This window comes from Pinus tabuliformis, chromosome 6 (assembly GCF_031772625.1).
Source record: "Pinus tabuliformis cultivar Carrire ecotype Pingquan chromosome 6, CPIR1, whole genome shotgun sequence".
Lineage (NCBI taxonomy): Eukaryota > Viridiplantae > Streptophyta > Pinopsida > Pinales > Pinaceae > Pinus > Pinus tabuliformis.
In genome coordinates this window covers 463,240,507-463,264,439 of record NC_142292.1, presented here as the reverse complement: position 1 = coordinate 463,264,439, position 23,933 = coordinate 463,240,507, and the positions used below count along the sequence as shown (strand labels likewise).

At 39.3% G+C, this 23,933-nt stretch overlaps 1 pseudogene; it reads right to left on the bottom strand.

Moving 5' to 3' along the window:
• Positions 1–1,515: 1,515 nt before the first annotated feature.
• LOC149259312 (uncharacterized) lies at positions 1,516–16,433 on the bottom strand (annotated as a pseudogene).
• Between the last annotated feature and the right edge of the window lie 7,500 nt (positions 16,434–23,933).

Below are 23,933 nucleotides of genomic sequence, written 5' to 3'. Positions count from 1 at the left end.
CAAAACTTATTGTTATTGGTCATGTATGAGGTGTGATGTCAAAGAATTTGTGGACAATTGTAGAATCTGTCAATATGTCAAAAGAAGACATCAAAACATTGGTTTATATCAACCATTGCCTGTTGCTTTTTTGGGCATGTGGTATTGATAAGCCATAGTATTGTCCCATGGCATTGTAACAAAGTCTATTTAAAAGTTAAGAATCTCCGTGGTAAAGCGGAGGTGAAACCCCTTGGTTAAGAATCTTGTTACGTGTTTTTAATGTATATACGTTTAACTCATATATTAATTCATTTTATATAATAATAATAAATAATATAAAGTAAAATATGATTTTGTTAACTTTTATGATTTGATTTTAATACTATGAATGTGAGATATATCATGAAGTAAGTCTTTTGATGCTTCTCATGGATTGATACCAATGAAAGTTTATTAGCCATATAATTTATATAACTCCACTAATATAATATATTGTGAAAAATTCAATCCTACTCATAAAAGTAAAGTTATGTAATAAAAAATTCTACATAGACATAATCTTAGTAACAAAATCTTATTCAATGCTATTCTACTTCATACTTTAGAATACATATATAATATATTGTGAAAAGATCAATCCAACTCATAGATGAGAAGTTATGTCATAAAACATCACATATAGACACAATCTTCGTAACAAAAAGTTATTCACTGTTGTTCTACTCCATACACTTTTAAAGGTATCCTTTAAAGTCTGGTAGGTTGTGTGTATCCTCTTTTGACAGCTGATATTTTCTGGTGCTTACAATTCTTCATGTGTTGGTGCCTAAACAATAATGGAGTAACGAGGCTTCTAAGCCTCATGAATAACTTCAAATGTTAGAGGAATGCAGCGAAGTGAAGTTAATGTTAATCATTCATTCATGATGACGAGCTCAATGATATATGGACCACACTGTGTGACATCCATTCCATCACCATCTTCTCTTTGGTAGAACGATCTCAAAACAGGCTACCTTGCATAAGATGTTTTACAGTTGGGTTGCCAAAATGGTCTATTTTACATTATAACTCAGTGATAAAAGGATGAGAAAGTCCAAGGATTGATCGTTTTGAAACTTATGTTACAGAATGCAAGTGCTGCTATGGAGACACTGAAATTCTAATTGTGACTTGTTACCAAATCTGCACAGCTGATCTCTTGATATCTTTGCTGAAGAGCCAATGGGGTTATTCTTTTCCTGCAACGTTGCTCTTAGTATTTGAAGGCACAACAAATTCTGTGCAAGGAACTGATGAAATGCTTCCATTGGGACAGATGCATCCTCTGTTTGGAACAAACTTATAAAACCAGTATAAGATACAAATCTCGTACTGCTTTATGAATCAAATTCTTCAACAATCCAGGAAGGTAAAGGGCATCACTGTGACAATGTTTTTATTATTGTTGATAAAATTAACATAAAGGTCACAGGTCTATGCACATGTATTGTCATTAAATGGACTTGCACTAGCGTGTGTGGAAGAGGGAGCCTATGGAGACTTGGATCTAAACGGACTGGGATTGCTATTGAGATGGGGAGACAAAGGGGTAGCTGCTGCTTTCCTAATTTCTTCATCTAAGCAGAGTCTCCACAACTTCCCTCATGGCAGGCCTATTGACAGGCAGAGTGCTAGTGCATCTCAGAGCCAACCTTAACACATGCATCATTTCTTCCCTATATGATCCAGCTACTCGTGAATCCAGGACATTATTAATATCGATGTGAATCTGCTTCTGAGTCCACCTAACAATGTCTAAGTCATCTCTGAACCCTGTATCATTGGGTTTCTTACCAGTCACAAGCTCTAGCAGGACCACGACAAAGCTATATATGTCACTTTTCTCATTCACCTTGCAGCTACAAGCATACTATGCACACATGTCCATCAATTAGATCATTTCAGCTAGAATTGTTCATTTTCTGCTGACTGACACATTGGGTTAATACACACATATAATCATAGACATTAACTATTCAACTGTATAAAATGCTTACCTGGGGCAATATATCCATATGAGCCAGCAACCATTGACATTACATTCTCCTGACCCAGCTTCTCTACAGTTCTAGCTAAACCAAAATCAGTAATATGGGCCTCTAATTCAGAATCCAGCAATATATTATATGATTGATATCCCTATGTAGTATTGGAGGGGAACAACCATGATGCAGGTAGGACACTGCCTTAGTAGGACCAAAAGCAATTTTATAATGAGTAGGCCAATCCAATGTTTTCCCTCGAGAAGTATGAAGACATTCATACAGACTACCATTTGGCATGTATTCATACACTAAGAGATTAGAATCTGAACTAGATATGCAACAAAGTAGTTTAACAATGTTGGCATGCCTAATCTTCCCTAAAGTCTCCACCTCTGCTCGAAATTCCATGTCTTGGTTCTTGTTGTTCCTGATCCTTTTCACAGCAACAATATTATCATTTTCCAGTTTTGCCTTGTACACCTTGCCTGCACCTCCACTTCCAATAACATTATCTTCTGTCAATCTCTTTAGAATATCTGTTAGTTTGACAATGAATTATGTAATTTTGGGTAAAATGTAACTAGTCAGTTCTATACCAAAATGTTAGTTATGTAATAGAGGTTGATGGTATAAAACTAGTGAATGCCCGAGAAATGTAAGTGTGGAGAATCATTGTTCAATTAATAAATTCCAATCCCTTGCCCTGTGGATGTTTCCTTGACACCCTATCGCGGTTTTACCACGTAAATCCTGTGTGTCTATTTGCATGAGTTTGAATTCAGTTTCTTTTCTTGGTCAATGTATAACTGAATGAGTTTAGTTTCTTTTCTTCATTATTTCCATATTCATTCAACAATTGGTATCAGAGCGTGAGGTTGAAGAGCTAGCGGGCATGAGGTTGAAGAGCCAACGGCTACGTGTGAAGACCAGAGCGCGTTTTTGCTGCGTATTAGAGCGTGAGTTAAGTGGAGGAGGGACGAATGCTGTCAAGAGGAAGGTGGTATCTGCGTGGAACGATTTACAAAGAGGAAGTGCCAAACGTTGAAGAGGTAGAGCTGCTGCCTGCGTGGAAGTGCCAGATCTCCCTCTGCATGAATGAAGTGCCAGACACTGAAGAGGCAGAGCCGCTGCCCGCGTGGAAGTGCCAGATCTCCCTCTGCGTGAAGGAAAGGTGGTTTGCCTGCATCCCTGTGTGTTGCTGCGTGGAAGTGCCAGATCTCCCTCTGCGTGGAGGAAAGGTGGTCTGCATAAAGATCAAATACTTTGCATCCAGAGCCATCTGTTTGTGAGGAAGAAATCGTGGAGTCGCTACTAGAACCTCGTCGTGTTCGCTGCCACAGTTGCTGTCAGCAGTGCTACTAGATCTGCGTGTTGGATCCGGGTATTTTTTTGTGGTTAAATTTGAGAGAAACATCTGTTTCAGAATTTTTTTATTTTTAGTTTTATTTATTTATTTATTTTTATTATTATTATTATTTATTATTATTTTTTTTATTTTTATTTTTAATTTTTTAATTTTATTATTATTATTTATTTATTAATTATTTTATTTTATTTTTATTCTATTATTTTTTATTTATTTATTTGTTTTTTTCAGAACGTTGTGGAAAATAAAGGGGTGGATGTGTTTTGAAGAAAAAGAAGACAATTTTTTTTTTTTAATTGAAGGAAAGGAGAAAAAGTGTTTTTTTAAAGGGTTTTTTCTGTTTAAATTGAAGTTTTTTTTTGGGGGAAATAAGGAAATATACACCTTAGTTGAAGAAAAAACTTTCAATGGAAAATAAGGAAATATAAACCCTAGCTGAAAAAACTAAAACCATCGGAGAAGAACAAAATGGCCAAGATGTCGAATGCGAAATTCGAGGTGGAGAAATTCACCGAAAAGAGCAATTTTGCTCTTTGGAAATTGAAGGTTAGGGATCTGCTTATGCAACAAGGGTTGCACAAGGCATTGGATGGGGCAACTAAGAAAACTGTAACCATGACTATTTCAGATTGGGAGGACTTGGATGCCTGAGCTCTCAGTACCATCCAGTTATGCCTAGCGGATGAAGTTCTCTTCAATATTGTTGAAGAGACTACAGCTTCAGGATTGTGGGAAAAACTTGAAAAACTCTATATGACAAAGTCATTAGCCAACATAATTTATCTGGAACTGCAATAAAATTGGACACTTGAAGAAGAACTCTTAGAAACGAAAGGAATCTGAAAACCTGAAGAAGGAAGCAAATAAGGTCGATTCAGGTATGATAGACAAAGTTTTATCTGCTGAAGAATTATGTATGATAGATGAAACTTCACCTGAATGTAATGTCTCTCAGGGTTTAGATAGCTGGCTGTTAGACTCTGGTGCTTCGCATCACATGTGCCCACATAGAAATTGGTTTACTTCGTATAAAAATGTAAACGGTAGTTCTGTGTTTATGGGTAACAATGTGTCATGTCAGACTGTTGGGATGGGAGATATCAGGATTAAGATGTATGATAACACAGTTAGAACATTAACTAGTGTTAGACATGTACCTGATTTGAAGAAAAATTTGATTTCTTTGGGAGTGTTGGATTCAGATGGTTATAAGTTTACAGGTCAGGATGGCGTCTTGAAAGTCTTTAAAGGAGCCCTTGTGGTTATGAAGGCAGAAAAGGTTGAAAATCTTTACAGGTTAAAAGGAAGTACTCAGGTCAGTGAAGCAGCGGTTGCATCAGAAAAGGAAGAAGCAGGTACTCGTCTATGGCATTAGCGATTTGGTCATATGAGCGAGAAAGCTCTTCAGATATTGATGAAATGTAAATCTCTTCCTGATCTGAAATTCTTGAAGTTATATTTCTATAAACATTGTGTGTATGGAAAACAGTGTAAACAAAGATTTAAAGTTGGAAATCATAATAGTAAAGATGTTTTAGACTATATTCATTCTGATCTATGGGGACCATCCCCTGTTGTGTCATATGGAGGTGCAGTATATTTTTTAACGTTTATTGATGATCACTCCCGTAAAGTTTGGGTCTATATGCTAAAAGGGAAAGCTGATGTATTAAATGTCTTTAAACAATTTAAAGTAATGGTAGAGAAAAGAATAGGCAAATCTATTAAATGTTTAAGAACTGACAATGGTGGTGAGTTCACTTCAGTTGAATTTGAACAATACTGTAAGGATGAGGGAATTGTTAGACACATAACTTCTGTTTATACTCCTTAGCAAAATGGTGTTGCTGAGCGTATGAATCAGACTCTTATGGAAAGAGGCAGAAGCATGATTAGAAATGCTAACTTGCAAAAGGAGTTGTGGGCAGAAGCAGTATCTACTGCTTGTTATTTAGTTAATAGATCACCTTCAGTAGCAATTGATTGTAAACTTCCTGAACAAGTTTGGACAGGTCAGTCTTGTGACTATTCACATTTGAGGATATTTGGCTGTGATGCTTATTCTCTTATTCCGAAAAATCAGCGTTCAAAATTAGATCCAAAGTTGAAATGTTATGTCTTTGTTGGGTATGACTATGCAGTGAAAGGATATAGGTTGTGGGATCCTACATTGCCGAAGATAGTCATTAGTAGAGATGTAACATTTGATGAATCATCTCTTTTAAAATCAAATGTTGAAAGAATTGAACAGGAACAGGTATCGCCAAATCAATGAGCTCAGTTGGAGGCTAGACCTTTCGGTGACAGTCGAAAGGAAGGAGAGACTTCTAGAGAAAAAGGTGTTGAAGACACAAAGGAAACCGTTGAAGCTTCTGAACCAATTCAAGTTTCTAAACCAGTTCAACAACCAGTCATTTCAAGAAGGTCTACAAGGGAAAGGAAAATCCCAAAAGGTATGAAGATTCTGCTTCATCTTTTTCTTTGATTACTGAAGATGGGGAACCTTCTTGTTATCAGGAAGCAGTAGATGATACAGATAGCGAAAAATGGAAAATGGCTATGGAATAAGAAATGGACTCCTTAGCCAAGAACAATACCTGGGATCTTGTAGAGCTTCCTGAAGGGAGAAGTGTTGTTGGATGCAAATGGGTCTTCAAGCTGAAACGGAAAGTTGATGGAAGTATTGAAAGGTATAAGGCGAGACTGGTAGAAAAAGGGTATTCTCAGGTTGAAGGTATAGACTTTCATGAGATTTTTTCTCCAGTTGTAAAACTTGTTTCTATTCGTACTGTGTTGGCACTAACTGCGTTACTTAACCTTGAGTTAGAACAGTTATATGTTAAAACAACTTTTCTACATGGTGATTTGAACGAAGAGATATATATGGAACAACCAGAAGATTTTGTACAAGGTCGCAGCAGAAGATTAGTTTGCAAGCTCACGAAATCATTGTATGGTCTGAGGCGGTCTCCCAGACAATGGTACAAGAAGTTTGATTCCTTCATGGTGAGCCAGAACTTTATAAGAAGTGAGTATGATCATTGTGTATACTTCAAAAGTTATAATGGCATATTCATTATCTTAGCTTTGTATGTTGACGATATGCTTATTGCAAGCAAAAGCATGGAAGAGATCAACAGGTTAAAGGCTCAACTCTCTAGGACATTTGATATGAAGGATCTTGGAGCAACAAAACATATGTTGGGCATGGAGATACACAGAGACAAGAAAAATGGTAAGCTTTGGTTATCACAACAGAAGTATGTGGAGAAAGTACTTGAAAAGTTCTCCATGAACAATGTGAAACCTGTTAATGTTCCACTAACTTCCCATTTTAAGCTTTCTTCAGTTTGAGTCCTAGAGTTGATGAAGAAAAGCAGTATATGTCTCATGTACCATATGCAAACGCTGTAGGCAACTTAATGTATGCGATGGTATCTACAAGACCTGACATTTCACATGCAGTTGGAGTTGTCAGCAGATTCATGGCAAATCCAGGTAAAGATCATTGGCAAGCAGCGAAATGGATGCTTCGATATCTAAGAGGCACAAGTGACCATTGCATCGTCTTTAATGGTAGTGAAGGATCAATCTGTGGATATGTAGATGCTGACTATGCAGGTGATTTGGACAAAAGAAGATCTACTACAGGTTATGTCTTTACTCTTGCAGGTGGAGCAATTAGTTGGATGTCAAAGCTTCAAGAAACAATTACGTTGTCCACTACCGAAGCTGAATATATGGCTGCTTGAGATGCCAGTAAAGAAGCAATCTGGTTAAAGGGGCTGCTTGATGAGATTGGAAGGATGCAGGAGAAAGTGAATGTACTTTGTGACAGTCAAAGTGCTATTCATTTGGCTACAAATCCTGCTTATCACAGCAGAACCAAGCACATTGATGTAAGGTATCATTTTCTGAGACATGTGATCGATGGTGGAAAAGTAGCTCTTCAAAAGTGTTGAGATTGCAACAAGATGATGGAGCTTAGTGAAAAGAGTCGCCTTCACTAAGTGGGCCCGCAGGCTATTTTTGGTGCAAGTCTATTTTTAGACATATGGATCATGTCTATGGATTGCAGGTTGCTGTTTATGGATGATTGGTCAAGTTGGGAAAAATAGATGGACTTCTATTTTTTATCAAAGTGTGAGTGATCAAAGTCTATTTTTAGACTGGCTGTCAAAAATAGAAAAGTCAAATATTATTGTCTCATAATAATATTTGGACTATAAACTTGATATTATTCTCTTGGAGCACTTCAGTTTGAGCTACAGAGGTGGCACATGCAGCTGTCAGAAGGAAATACGCTTTTCTTATGAGTCAATTGAGTTGTTGCATGCATGACTTCAGTTAGAACTCAATCAGTTGAGTTTGGTGGAGTTGATTGTGGAGTTGATGGAGTTGTGTTCAGATTGACTTAGTTAAAGTAGTTGTAATTAGTCTAACTGCAAATAGACTAATGATGAGTTGTTAAACTAATTATTAACTCATGATGCAACTAATGAATACATCAATTAACTCAGTTGCATGTCAGTCCATGTTCAGTTCAACAGGGACAGGTGGTAGAGAATTAGATTGCTATCAGTTGTGACTATAGTTGTGCACCAGATCTTGCACAATCAAGGGATTGAGTATGCCAATGAGTTTGCTCATGTATTTGCCTAGTATTGTAGCCTTTTCTCACGTCCAACAAAGTGTGAGTGATTATTTTAAGGTGAAATACGAGTTTGGTAAGCCATTCTCATCAATTCTTGAGCAGGTATTGAGCAGTGGAGGCAGGCAAGCAGTGGAATCGATTTGGAGATCAGATCTTAGTTGTATTGTGTGTAACAGGTGGAGCTGGTACTGGATTGCTTGTGATAAGCATTGTACTTTGTAATGTTACATGGTCTCAATCATTAATATACAGATAGTTGGGGTTTTTAGCGAGATGCTTTCCCCGGGTTACATACTGTGTTAATGTGTGAATGCTCTTGATGTTTTATTGTTAATGATGCTGCTATATTGATGATCAACGTAGAGGAGCTTATGTATTGTGTATGTATTCCGCAATAGTACATGATCAGGATAATCTCTGTTGAATATGTGTTAAATTATTCAAAATTTCTACATGGTATCGGAGCGAGCTGATTTGTAGAAGAAGTTCTACATGATATCAGTGCTGTTGATCATCAGATCTACTATTCAGGAAGTGTTTACATTTTATTTCTTCAGGCAGAGTCTGTAATCGGGCCAGGTAGCCTCTGGATTCATCCTTCCTTTGGAAGGTGAGATATCCGGTGAATGCCCATACAGTCAATCTCTGTACGAGAAATATTTTGTTCTCACGAATTTTAGATCGGAAGCGGTTGAGTTGGTTGCTGGTGGAATTCGAATTTGCAGCAGTGTTTTCTTGGTGACAACGCAGCAATGTCTTTCAACGGATTGCGATTGGAGTATGCTCTTGAGGGCAGCTCAAACTATATTGCATGGAAGGATAGGATGGAGGCAGTATTGGATGATAACGGGCTGAAGGAGTTCATAGATACGGATATCCCAAAGCCTATTGATGCTACTCAAGCTGATGCTTGACAAAAGAAGACCGCAAAATGTCGAAGGATTCTGTTGGAGGGCGCGAAGGATCACATTGTGTCCAGCCTCCATGGAAAGGCTACTCCATATTTGATGTGGAAATCATTAACAGAATTATTCCAAAGCAAGAGCGATCAGAGGAAGCTGGCGCTCAAAGATAAACTCAGAAACATCAAATGCGAGAAGGGTGACAGTATTCCCAAGTATCTCACGAAGTTCACTCAGTGTCGAGATGAGCTGGGAAGTGTGGGGGTTACTGTCGATGATGAGGACTTGGTGAGATTGGCTCTCCTTGGTCTTCCGAAGAGTTGGCATTCCTATCAGGACTCTGTCAATGGTCGGGAGAATTTGCCAGGATGGGAAAGACTATGGTCAGATCTTGTGCAGGAGGCAGGCGGAGTACCAGGGACGGATCTTCGTCAAAGGGAGCTGATGAAGAGAATTGTTCTTTGGCTGCCAAAGCAAAGAAGGGGAAGAGCAAGAAAGCTTCTCAGTCTGGTGCGAAAGGCAAGAAGCAGGATATGTCCAAGGTGAAGTGCTTTCACTGTCACCAGCACGGACACTATGCCACTAATTTTCCGCAGAAGAAGAAGAACAAGCAGGCTGCTGGATCTTCAGCAGGAGAGGCTCTAGCCTCACAATTTGAGCTTGATTTTTCATTGATCGCATGCTTGGTTTCAAGTGTGATGGGATCCATGTGGTTCTTGGACAGTGGTGCGTCTTTTTACATGACGGGAGATAAAGATTTGTTCTCTGATCTGGAGGACAAAGATCTTGGAGTGCACATCGAGATGGGCGATGATGGTAGATACAGTGCGACCGGTATCGGTACCATTTCCTTTGAGAGGGAGTCTAGTAAACCCTTCGTATTGAAGGAAGTCATGCATGTTCCAGGATTGAAGAAGAATCTTATCTCAGTGGCGATGTTAGAAGACAAGGGGTATGATGTTGTTTTCAGCGAGGGAAAGGCCTTCCTGCGCAGCAAGACAACCGGTGAGACCCGGAAGATAGGGGTTCGAGTGAGGAACCTTTATCAGTTGCATGTAGATGGATGCGCAGCAATGGCAAGAAAGGTAGAAGGATTGGTGAGCCGGGATGATGGCGAGTTGTGGCACAGGAGATTGGGTCACCTTCACCATGGAGCCTTGAAGATACTGCAGCAGATCACTACAGGGCTTCCTAAAGGCACACTTGCGCAGTCAGATCAGTGCAAGGGGTGTACTTTGGGGAAGTTTGTGAAAGCCACCTTTGACGAGAAGGATAGTTGTGCCACGACGATCCTTGAGAGAATTCACACATACATGTGTGGACCTTTCTCAGTTGCTTCGACAGCAAAACACAGGTATTATGTGATTTTTGTTGATGATTTCTCTCGTAAGTGCTGGATCTTCTTCATGCAGAAGAAGAGCGAGACATATTCAAAGTCCTGTGAATTCAAAGAATTGGTCGAGAAGGAGTTGGGGAAGAAGGTGAAGGCTCTTAGGAGCGATAATGGTGGTGAATACATCTCGGACGAGTTCAAGGATTTCTGCAAGGCAGAAGGGATTCGTAGAGAGCTCATAGCTCCCCATAACCCACAGCTGAACAGGGTAGCTGAGCGGAAGAACAGAACGATTGTGGGTGCTGCACGGGCAATGTTGCATGATCAGGGCCTACCCCTTCACTTGTGGGTGGAAGAATGCAATACAGCAGTTTATGTGCAGAACCGTTGTCCTCATAGGATACTTGGCATGAGTACACCCGAGGAGGCTTATTCTGGTAAGAAGCCTGATCTTTCTCATTTGAGGATTTTTGGTGCTAACGTTTACATGCATGTGACGAAGGATGCCAGGAAGAAGTTGGAGCCGACCGCAGAGGTTGGGATATTTGTGGGGTACACTGATACGCCCCACAACTATCGTGTGTATTTGCCAGACAGTGGTAAAACTGTTGTGCGACGGGATATAAAATTTCAAGAGGAGAAAGCCATGAAGTGTTCGCTTGAGAGGGAGCTACACTTGCATGCAGATGAGGAGCTATTAGTTCCTAAGGATGAGCTTCAGGACATGGATCAGCCACAGGATGAGGTTCATGGAGTGGACGAGTCCACTCATGCAGCACCAACCATCAGAGGGCGAAAGCGCTTGACAGAAGCTGAGCAACTGGCTCAAGATGCAGAGAAAGTTGTAGGACCACCTACAACCCAACGCAGGCAGAGACAGTCACCTGATCGGTACACTGGATACATGGCTCTTATGAGCAAGTGTGTTGTGACTGAGCCATCCTCTTTTGAGGAAGCTGTGGAGGATCCCGCATGGGTAGACGCCATGGTGGAAGAGTATGATTCTATTGTCAGAAACAGTGCATGGGAGATTGTTCCTAGACCCGAAGGGAAATCAGTGGTGGGTTCGAGATGGATCTACAAAGTTAAGCAAGCAGCTGACGGGAGTGTGGAGAAGTACAAGGTAAGGTTTGTTGCCCGAGGCTTTTCACAGATTGAGGGGATCGATTATGAGGAGACCTTTGCACCTGTCGCAAGGTATTCTTCCATACGGACGATTCTTGCTCTCTCAGCGCAGATGGGATGGCACATTCATCAGATGGATGTGAAGACTGCGTTCCTCAACGGAGTCATTGAGGAGGAGGTGTGCATTGAGCAGCCCGAAGGCTTTGAGGTCTTCAACAGCGAGTCGCATGTGTGCAGGCTCAAGAGAGCGTTGTATGGGTTGAAGCAAGCACCACGTGCTTGGTACACACGGATAGACAACTATTTCACAAGACTTGGATTCTCCAAGAGCGAGGCGGATCCTAACCTATACCAGATTGTGGTGGAGGGTAAGTTGCTTATCATTGTACTGTATGTTGATGATTTGATTCTAACGGGTGATGAGCTGTTGATACTGTCATGCAAGAAGGATCTTGCTACAGAGTTTGAGATGAAGGACTTGGGCCTCCTTCACTATTTCCTAGGATTGGAAATATGGCACCGCAGTGGTGGACTGTTTGTTTCTCAGGGCAAGTATGCTCGGGAGATACTGGAGAAGTTCAACATGCATGGCTGCAAGCCTGTTGATACTCCTCTTCCTGGAGGTGAAGGAGGATGCCACTTCGGGAGAAGAAGTGGATGCCACTGTTTATCGACAGTTGGTGGGATCGCTGATGTATTTGGTCAATACACGACCTGATATATGCTATGCAGTTAACCAGCTTTCACAAGCTATGGTTAAGCCTACCAAGCTCTTCTGGAAGGCGGGCAAGCATGTATTGCGCTACTTGAGAGGCACATCGGGATATGGTTTGTGGTACAGACAGGAGGATGAGGTGAAGCTATGTGGCTTCATGGATGCAGATTAGGCAGGGAGCCCAACAGATAGAAAGAGCACATCAGGAGGGGTCTTCAGTATCGGATCGACAACAGTTTCTTGGTACAGCAGGAAGCAGAGATCCGTGGCACTCAGTTCAGCGGAGGCCGAGTATATGGCAGCAAGTTTGGCTGCATGCGAGGCTATATGGATGAGGAAGATCCTGGTTGGTTTGTTTGATTCTCATTTGGATCCTACTGTGATTTACTGTGATAACCAGAGTTGCATTAAACTCTCGTCTAATCCTGTATTTCATGATAGATCTAAACATATTGACATCAGGTACCGTCATATCAGAGATTGTGTGCAGCGGAGGATCATGTTGCTTTCATACATTCCAACGGAGGATTAGGATGCTGATATTCTGACGAAGGCTCTCACCAGGAGCAAATTCAAGTACCACCGAGGCAGGATAGGGGTTGCTGATAATCCATATCTTGTCGAGAGGGAGTGTTGAGATTGCAACAAGATGATGGAGCTTAGTGAAAAGAGTCGCCTTCACTAAGTGGGCCCGCAGGCTATTTTTGGCGCAAGTCTATTTTTAGACATATGGATCATGTCTATGGATTGCAGGTTGCTGTTTATGGATGATTGGTCAAGTTGGGAAAAATAGATGGACTTCTATTTTTGATCAAAGTGTGAGTGATCACAGTGTGAGTGATCAAAGTCTATTTTTAGACTGGCTGTCAAAAATAGAAAAGTCAAATATTATTGTCTCATAATAATATTTGGACTATAAACTTGATCTTATTCTCTTTGAGCACTTCAGTTTGAGCTACAGAGGTGGCACATGCAGCTGTCAGAAGGAAATACGATTTTCTTATGAGTCAGTTGAGTTGTTGCATGCATGACTTCAGTTAGAACTCAATCAGTTGAGTTTGGTGGAGTTGATTGTGGAGTTGATGGAGTTGTGTTCAGTTTGACTTAGTTAAACTAGTTGTAATTAGTCTAACTGCAAATAGACTAATGATGAGTTGTTAAACTAATTATTAACTCATGATGCAACTAATGAATACATCAGTTAACTCAGTTGCATGTCAGTGCATGTTCAGTTCTACAGGGACAGGTGGTAGAGAATCAGATTGCTATCAGTTGTGACTATAGTTGTGCACCAGATCTTGCACAATCAAGGGATTGAGTATGCCAATGAGTTTGCTCACGTATTTGCCCAGTATTGTAGCCTTTGCTCACGTCCAACAAAGTGTGAGTGATTATTTTGAGGTGAAATACGAGTTTGGTAAGCCATTCTCATCAATTCTTGAGCAGGTATTGAGCAGTGGAGGCAGGCAAGCAGTGGAATAGATTTGGAGATCAGATCTTAGCTGTATTGTGTGTAACAGGTGGAGTTGGTACTAGATTGCTTGTGATAAGCATTGTACTTTGTAATGTTACATGGTCTCAATCATTAATATACAGATAGTTGGGGTTTTTAGCGAGATGCTTTCCCCGGGTTACATACTGTGTTAATGTGTGAATGCTCTTGATGTTTTATTGTTAGTGATGTTGCTATATTGATGATCAACGTAGAGGAGCTTATGTATTGTGTATGTATTCCGCAATAGTACATGATCAGGATAATCTCTGTTGAATATGTGTTAAATTATTCAAAATTTCTACAAAAAGGTCCATACACGAGAGAATTGTGCAGACATATTCACAAAGCCAGTTACAGTAGAGAAGCTGCGATGGTGTTTAGCTTCTCTTGGCTTGCAGAAAAGATGATGAATGGGCATGGGCAAGGGATTAGGAAAATTGTTGTCAAGGTGGAGTTTGTTAGTTTGACAATGAATTATGTAATTTTGGGTAAAATGTAACTAGTCAGTTCTATACCGAAATGTTAGTTATGTAACGAAGGTCGATGGTATAAAACTAGTGAATGCCCGAGAAATGTAAGTGTGGAGAATCATTGTTGAATTAATAAATTCCAATCCCTTGCCCCGTGGATGTTTCCTTGACACCCTGTCGAGGTTTTACCACGTAAATCCTGTGTGTCTATTTGCATGAGTTTGAATTCAGTTTCTTTTCTTGGTCAATGTATAACTGAATGAGTTTAGTTTCTTTTCTTCATTATTTCCATATTCATTCAACAATATCTGACTCATCGAATTCCACCCTGTGAAAGGCTGTAAGACTCCATGACTCTCTACTTGATTTGACTCAATCAAACTTCTTGCATTTCTTATACAAGAAACCTATACCAATCAAGCAGACCACTGCTATTGCAGCAATAACTGCAATCAATACCCTATATAGATGGCTTTCATATTTGTCTTTCTGTTGGAAACATGAAGGTAGCATTAATTTCCCACCTCCACAAAGGCCCGAATTGCCTAGAAAACTTTTATCATAGGCCAGATTATTGTAATCAATAGGAAAAGAACCAGACAAGAGGTTGCCAGACAAATTCAGAAAACTCAACTTGAGATTATCTAACTCGACGGGTATTTTCCCTAAAAGCAGGTTGTTTGAGAGGTCAAGGCTGTTAAGAATACGTAGCAACCCAAGAGATGTAGGAATTGATCCTGTGATGTGGTTGTTGGCAAGGTTAAGCTGGGAAAGATGCTTCCATGATATTATTGTCCCAGGAAGCTCCCCGTACAACATATTGTGATCAAGTGAAAGTTTCAGCAGTGAGGATAATCTAGTGAGTTCCATTGGAATAGTCCCTGATATATGGTTGTGACTTGCCATAAAGCTGCTGAGTTTACACAGTTGTCCAATGCCAGAGGGAATTGTTCCACTGAATTGATTGTTTGATTCCTCCAACGCCCACAGATTGGCCGCTTTGGTGATTTGAGCAGGAATTCGGCCATGGAATGCATTGTTTGTCAATCTGAATTCTCTGACGAGAGGAGAAATCCATAAACCCAGAGGAACTTCACCACTTAGTTGGTTATCGTGGACTTGGACAGCGGTTAGACTAGTACAATTTCCAAGAAATTCAGGCAGGGTGCCATTAAACTTATTCTTAAAAACAATGAAAGCTCTCAGTACTCCACCTTTTCATTTTACGGAAGAGGACCTGAAAGGTCATTCATTGATACATCAAACTCAACAAGTTTAGAACCCATCCCAATTCCTAGGGGAACTTGTCCACTAAAATTGTTGGTAAAAAGCTTGAGATGGACTAAATTAGTAAGTTTATCAAGCTCAGAGGGTATAGACCCAGAAAGTCGATTGTTGTATAACTGAAGTCTCTTTAAGTTTGTCAAGTCTCCAATCTAATTAGGAATGCTTCCATTTAGCCCATTGATTGACAGATTCAAATTCACAAGACTCTTAAGATTGTTGATATTGTCTGGAATTGGTCCAGATAAATTGTTATCATATAGAAGCAAATCTGTCATGTTTGAAAGGACCATCAATTTGTTGGGGATCCTGCCCGTAAATTGATTCTTTGAGAGATCCAAGAGCACCATAGTTGTTATATTCCCTAACGACTCTGGAATTTTTTCTACTAAATCGCAATCTGCCATCCACAACTACTGCAACCTTGTCAAGTTTCTGAGTTCATGTGGGATTACCCCTTGAGCAAGAGGATTGTTGGCCAGTGTTAAGTTTTTCAACGAAGAGAGATTTCCAAGGAAGAAAGGAACAATACCATTCAACAAATTAGAGTGCAAGAACAATACCTCAAGCTTAGGCAACCTTCCAAATCCAGCAGGGATATCCCCAAAGAAATTGTTGGTTCAGAGGTCCAATAGCACCAACTCCTCCAGTTTATATATCTCATCCGACAAGAACCCAACGAACATGTTCTTAGACAAATTCAAGTTTCGAAGATGGGTGCAATTCAGCAGACCAGACAGAAACCCCCCCCCCCAAAAAATAATTTGAGTACAAGTTCAAGTCCCTCAGATTACTTAATTAACCGATACTGGAAGGAATTGTTCCACTGATATTCAAGTTTTGAAGGTCCAGACCCACAATGGACTTGGTGTTTCCATCACAGGTGACTCCAATCCAGTTACAATAGTTGTCAATATGTGAATCACTTCTCCAATCTCTAAGTTCCCCACTAGTGTTCAAACTCGCCTTGAATTGCATTAGTATTTGGCCTTCCTCAGATAGGCAATAACACTGCAAGCAGAGCAACAATCCAAGCAATAATACAAAGCAGTATGCATTTTCCATTTGGGTGGCAACCATTTTTCATAATATTTCTTTGGAAATTCTCTCAGTTTGTTGTGGAAGTACCTTATTCATCACAACGAGAGATGAGTATATTTGCACAACCAATGCTCCATGGACGTGCGTTGATATGATATCTTTGGTGGGTCAACAAGTTAGTAAATATGGATTTTCGTGGGGTCAGAAAATCAGGCAGTTCCGGATATTGAAATATGGTAATGTAGTGCAATGTCGATCGAGGATCCCATTTCCCGAGTGATAATGAGCAATAAGAAAACATACGATAGTTTATAGTGTCAGGCATTCCCCAAGTAAGTTTTCTCTTGGCCATATTTAAATGTGATTTTCCACGGCTCATGTTGCGAGTGGCTAGTGATGGTTTGCTCCCTTTTTTATTCAAGTTCATTTTTTACGGATATGTTAACTTATTATGACAAGCTTAGAAAGGCTAGATATCAACGATATCTTTTGTTGGGTGGGATTTTCTTTGTCATTGTGTTGTCGGAAGTTTCGATTTTTGGTTAAGTTAAGTTTTTTTTGTTAGGCCTTGCTTTCAAGATGTTGACAAACTTAAGGATTATAATGGTAGCCAATTGAAACAACTTAAGCATTATAATGGTAGCCAATTGGTTTCAAACCTAGATTTCACTTAGATGGAAAGTTACTGATTCTTCTAAATCTTAAAACAAAAACAAAAAACACATCTAAATGTAAATTAATCAAAAAATTGTTCCTCATGCTTCCTTCTAGAGGAGAAATGAAAGATATCAAATGCTAGCATTTTGATCTCTTTCTATTATTAATGAAGTCCTCTAGTTCATATGATGAAAATGTTTCTAAAACCAGTGGTCCATGGTGATCCAAGTAGATATTGGTGGCCACCCACTTATTCCACTTGGACGACCAACACAGTTTCCTATTTTTCAGCACGGTTTCTTTTTTTTGACAATTTTCTATTTTGACAGTTTTCGGGTCTTGAACTTCCAGAGTTGTTTTGAGGTCCTAAAAGATGTTTTTTGGGGAAACAAGAAAACATAGGTTATTGATTTATGTTTGCAGTACAAATTTGTTGTCCTCGAATATATCTTTCCAAAGGACTATTGTGCATGTCATACGAAATCATATGCTAAAGTTACGACCCCAGGAAGTTGGCATTCCAATTAACCCCATCGGGGCCCATAAGCTTTTGGTGCTTCATCTCCTAGGGTTATGTTTTTGGATGTTTATGATTTTTCATTGTTTTTCCATGATAAAAGGCTTCAAAGCCTCATTATAAAATAGTTCAAAAGACATTTAACTATTACATCTCTTCTTAGAGATAAGCTACCATCGTCCAAACTAGTTTTCTTTCATTATGCATGTAAACAGTTTTCAACATTTGTTATTTATTAATTTAAGTTTAGTTTCATTATATCTTCGTGTTTCTATTTTAAATATATATTTCATTTTATTCCTTCAAAAATATGGATTAGTGGTATCAAAGCAGTTTTCTCTTTCTCTGTTTTTCTTTGCATGTCCCCAATGAGGTTGGGGTATAAGGAGTTTGGACTCGAGTTGCTTGGGCCCTTGTAAGACCGACCTCACTAACCCTAATGACCTCCCATAGTTGAAGAAAAGAAAGACGAGGGAGCACGAGATCTTATCAAATTGTTGCTCGAACAAGCCCTTAAATGACAAAGGAACGAGATGAAGGATAATTTTTCTTAGATCCTTCGACAGATACCAATGGGTGACACATCTTCATCCAGTAGTCACTTTGCAGGTACCGCCACCTTTAAGGTACAAAATGATTTTGACATTCCTATATTTGAAGGTTAGATAGATGCAAATACTCTAGATAAATGGTTAAATCTGTTGAAAGGATATTTTTCAGTCCATAAATTTTCAGATAGAGAAAAAATTAATTTTACACTCCTTAAGGTCACACCCCATGTCAAGGATTGGTGGAAAACTTACTATGAGCAAAGGGCCGAGGAGGAATCCTCATTATTTTCAGTCATGCCCTTTTGGGACTCTTTCTGAGATGTTGTTAAGGAATAGTATTTCCCTGTTGAGAGCTATGAAGACAAGTACATAAAATGGAGCATGCTACAACAAGGGACCAAGAGGTGGAGGAGTTCACAAATATCTTTCATACCCTATGCATGAAGCTTGGTATCGAGGACTCTAGGCAACATCTAGTGCTCAAGTATTGTGATTGTTTGCACAAATACATCCAAGTAGAAATTGATTTCTTGGACATCTCTTTGCTTGGTGCAACATACTAATATACTATCAAGATTGAACATAAATTTAAACAAAAAAAGAAAGGCTTTGGATCGACGAATCTGAAGCAAGGAAAGGGTACCCCCAAACTACAGAACAAAGGACAGAGCCAAGGTGGAACAACCCAGGACAACTCGTCGAAGCCGCAAGCAAAGAATAGCAATGTGAAGACAAAGAAAGGCACATAAAAGTGGTGTGAGTTCCATAAGAGCCCCACTCACAACACAAATGAATGTTGCACAAACCAGTCACTGGTGGCCGAGCTAAAAGCTTCAAAGTCAAACACATGTTTCAGCTTTGATCCAGAACACAAAAGGGGGAAAAATCATTGATGTAGAACCCAACGCCATTATTGCCACCACCAAGGTCAAGAAAAGTGAGCTCGAAGATCCGAAGGAGGGTGAGTGTCTCTTCCACTCACAGATGTGGGTGAAGGGTGCTCTGTCACAGTTCATTATTGATAACGAAAGTCAAAAGAAGCTCATCTTATTAGAGATCATTAAACTGCTGGGCCTATCGACAATACTACACCCATACACCATCGGGTGGCTCCACCAAGGGTGAGATCTCCACGTGAGCCAGTCATGTCACTTGCCCTACAACATCAAGCCTTTCATAGACAAGGTATTGTGTGATGTTGCTCCCTTTGAAGTTTGTGATGTTTTATTAGGCCAACCATACTTGTGGAAGCATCATGTTGTATATAAGTCCAGACCTTATACTGTTATTATTACTTTGGGTAGAAAACTATGATAGATACCAGAGGTAGCCCCACCTACCGTCATTTCTTTGATCTTTGCTAAGAAATGCAGTAAGATCATCTCCCAGACTAGTAAATTTGTTTTTTTACTGATTTGATCACAAAGTAAGGGGAAGATTGTGACCACATCCATGGCATCCAGAAATGGCTCCTCCGTGCAACAGAATCAAGTGGATAAGGTCGTGGGAGAGTACAGAGACATATTCTCCTAACCCATGGGGTTATATTTACATTGTCAAGTCAAGAATTTGATCAATATGAACCCCAGTGCACCTCTACCCAATGGTGTTATGAAACCAGCTCAAGAAAAGATAGAAAAGATAGATCAACGCCTTAGAATTCAGCCTCTTCGAGGGGGCAACCTCCTTTACATTACATAAATGAATGATTCTTCGATGATTCAAATGACAAAACCTCCTTTCTATATATAGGAGTCTAAGGAGTCACAATATAACCCAGCCGACCTAACAATAATAATATAAAGCCACAAAAATAACAAGAGAGGGATTCTATGGGGCACAATAATAACAATATGGGGATAATAGGGGCACAACAATATTGATAAAGGATGCAAATACTATAGTAATGGTGTAATCACTAGTATTATAGGGACCCAACATGCCCCTCTCCTTCAAAAAAGTGTTGTCCTCAACGCTTGAGTAGTTCTGGATGCTTCTGTATAAAATTCTCATCCTCCCATGTGGAATCTTCAGTGGATAAGTTCTTCCACTTGATAAGATACTCTGAAATTGATCGATTTCATAGCTGTCAAGTTCTTGTTTTTGTGACTGCTTCTGGTTCCGATATAATTTTTCCTTCCTTGTCAAGTTTTGGCAATATTGTTTGAACTGGGAGCTTGTCGCCTATAACCTTCTTTAAACATGAAACATGGAAAACTGGGTGCAATCAAGAAGCTGCAGGAAGCTCCAATTTGTATTCCATAGTACCAATCTTTTGCAACACCTTGCACAGACCATAATACTTTGGTGATAATTTATTATCCTTCATAGCTTGCTTGAGGGACATTTGCTTATATGGTTGTAGCCGTAGGAATACCCAATCACCTACATCAAAACTTCTTTCACTGCGATGTTGATCTGCCTATTTTTTCATTCTATTCTGTGCCAACACGAAGTTATCCTTTAAGAGTTGGAGGACTTGTTGTTGATGTTTGATGTGATGTTCCACTACTTGAACCTTAGAATTTTCTCTTAAATATGATGTGATGGATGGTGGCTGATATCTATAAAGTGTCATAAATGGGGTCATTTTTGTTGTTGTATGGAAGGAAGTGTTATACCACCATTCATCCAGAGGCAACCATTTGACCCATTGTGTCTGTTTATCAGATATAAAACAACGAAGATATCCTTCCAAAAATTTGTTTACTATCTCAGTTTTCCCATCAGATTGAGGATGATAAGATGAGCTATGAGCTAACTGAGTACCAAGACAAGAAAATAATTCTATCCAAAAATTTCCAGTGAAAATGGGATCTCTGTCACTTACAATAATCTTTGGGTTTCCATGTAGCTTTTGAATTGTTTCCATAAATGCAGTAGAAATTGTACTGGCTTTAAATGGATGTGATAATGCACAAAAGTGTGCATACTTGGTAAGTCTGTCAACTACCACCATGATGATACTCTTTCCCTCAGACTTGGGTAAACCTGTGATAAAATCCATTGAAACCTCCTCCCAACGTTGGCTTGGAATGGCTAAAAGTTGTAATAGACCCAGTGTCTTAATTGTTTCAACTTTATTTTGTTGGCAAACCAAACATTCCGCCACAAATTTTTGAATATCTGATTTAAGGCCATCCCAAAAAATTCCTTCTTAACCCTGTGGTAAGTTTTTAAAAATCCTGAGTGCCCTCCTAAGGGAGAAGTGTGCAATTCCATAAGAATCTTTTGTTTTAGTTGGGAATTCTTACAAAGGTATAAGTGATCTTTGTAACATAAAGAATCATTTTGCCAGCTAAATGTATTAGACGTTCTGGAATCTTGTTGTAACTTTCGAATAAGTGCCCACACTTCTTTGTCATTCTTCCATTCCTCCATTGCTTTGTTTATCCAATCTGGTTGGATAATAGAAATGGCGAACAACAATTCTTCCACATCCTCATCCTTTCTTGAGAGTGCATCTGCCACCACATTTTGCTTCCCTTTTTTGTAGATGATTTCAAATTCATAACCCAACATCTTTGTGACCCACTTCTGTTGCTCTTCAGAGGATAATATTTGTTCTAAAAAGTATTTAAGGCTATCATGATCCGTTTTTACCTTGAAGTGTCTTCCCATTAGGTAGGGTCACCATTTCTTAAGTGCATGAAGTATTGCCAACATTTCCTTCTCATAAATATATTTATATAAAATCTTTCCCTTGATTGGACGACTTTCAAAAGAAATGGGTCTTTCATCTTGCATTAAAACAACACCAATTCCATTTCCTGAAGCATCACATTCCACAGTAAAGGTTTTTGTGAAGTCCGGTGTAGCTAAGACCGGTGCTTGGCACATTGCCTCTTTAAGATGTTCGAAGGCCTTTGTTGCTTCTGGAGTCCATGAAAATGCATCTTTCTTCAATAATGTTGTTAGAGGTGCTGCTATTCTCCCATAATTCTTAATAAACTTGCGATAATACCCTGTCAACCCGAGAAATCCTCGCAGATGCTTTATGGATGTGGGGATTTTCCATTACTTAATGGCTTTAATTTTGCTAGGGTCTACCTTAACTTCCTGAGATACAATATGACCCAGATATTCCACCTCTTGTACTCCAAAGAAACATTTGGATATTTTTGCATATAATTGTTTCTCCTCCAATAGTCGTAGCACCCTGTCAACATGTTCAAAATGATCCTTCCAAGACTTGCTGTAGATTAGTATATCATCAAAAAATAATAACACAAATTTTCTAAGGAATGGTCTGAAAATGGAATTCATCAAACCTTGAAATGTTGAAGGTGCATTGGTAAGGCCAAAAGGCATGACCAAAAATTCATAATGACCCTTATGAGTTCTAAATGCTGTTTTCGGAATGTCTTCAGTCTTCATTCTGATTTGATGATATCCTGAACGAAGATCCAACTTGGTGAAGTAAATTGATCCATGCAATTCATCCAGTAATTCATCAATGACGGGAATGGGAAACTTATCTTTAATAGTGAGCTTGTTGAGCTCCCTATAATCCGGACACATCCGCCATGATCCATCCTTCTTGTGCACTAATACTACTGGAGCAGAGAAAGAACTTTGACTCGATTGAATTATACCAGCCTCTAGCATTTCTGTAACCATACGTTCAATTTCACTCTTATGGGCATAGGGATATCTGTACGGCCTGATGTTTGGAGGAGCACTTCTTGGAATCAGATGAATAGCATGATCATGATCATGAATAGGTGGAAGACCTTTGGGAGTCTCAAATACCTTGGAATGATTGTCCAAGACTTTTTGGAGATCTGGACAAATAGATGATTGCAATGTGGAAACATCTAGCGAACATAATTGTGCAATTACACCCCTTTATTCCTTTTTTAAAAGCTTTGTCATACCGTTAGAGCCGATTATCTTTCTCAGTTTCCCTGCAATACCCCTTAATTAAACTTCCTTTCCTTCTACAGAAAATTTCATGAAAAGTTCTTGAAAATTAAAAGCTATTGTACCCAAGGATTGTAGCCATTGGACTCCTAGTACAACATCAACACCTCCCATTGGAATGGAAAGCATTGGGCTAGTCAATACATATTCTCCCATCGATAGCTTGATATTATGGCACTTTCTAGAGCAATTTATTGTTCCTCCATTTGCAACCATCACTTGACACTCTGGTGCTAGATATAAGAAGCAATTCAATTCTTTTGCTACCTTACAATGAATAAAATTGCGGGTACTTCCTGAATCAATCAACACTATTACCTTTTTCTTCTTGATTTGTCCTTCTATCTTGATGGTTTGAGGAGTGGTAATTCCTGCCAATGCATTACAAGATATGGTCGGATTCATTTCTTCTTTATCTAAGCTTTGTTCCTGGAGTATATCCTCTTCTTTTGACCTTTCTTGCTCCTTTTCTTCTTCCTCTTCGCAATCTATGTAGAATAATTTCTTCTCAGCACACTTATGACCTTTAGTGTATTTGCTATCACAACTGTAACAAAGCCCTTTTTCTCTTTTTTCTTCCAATTGTTGTGGTGTCAACCTTATAGGTTGTGGAAGACTAGGGGCAACAACACTTCCATCTTTATAGTTGTGAGTGGTATGCTTCCTAGTTTCCATAATGTTGCTTTCCATTTTTCTTGCTATCCTGAATGCCTTCTCTAATGAATCAGGTTCCCAAAGGCAAACATCATGTTGGATATTATCCTTTAAAGTCCCTATGAACACATCAATCCTATGCTCCTCTGGAATATTTTTTACCCTTATGTTCAATTTTTGGAACTCCTCAATGTGCTCCATTATTGAACCCTTTTGTTTGAGACTTATCAATTAGTT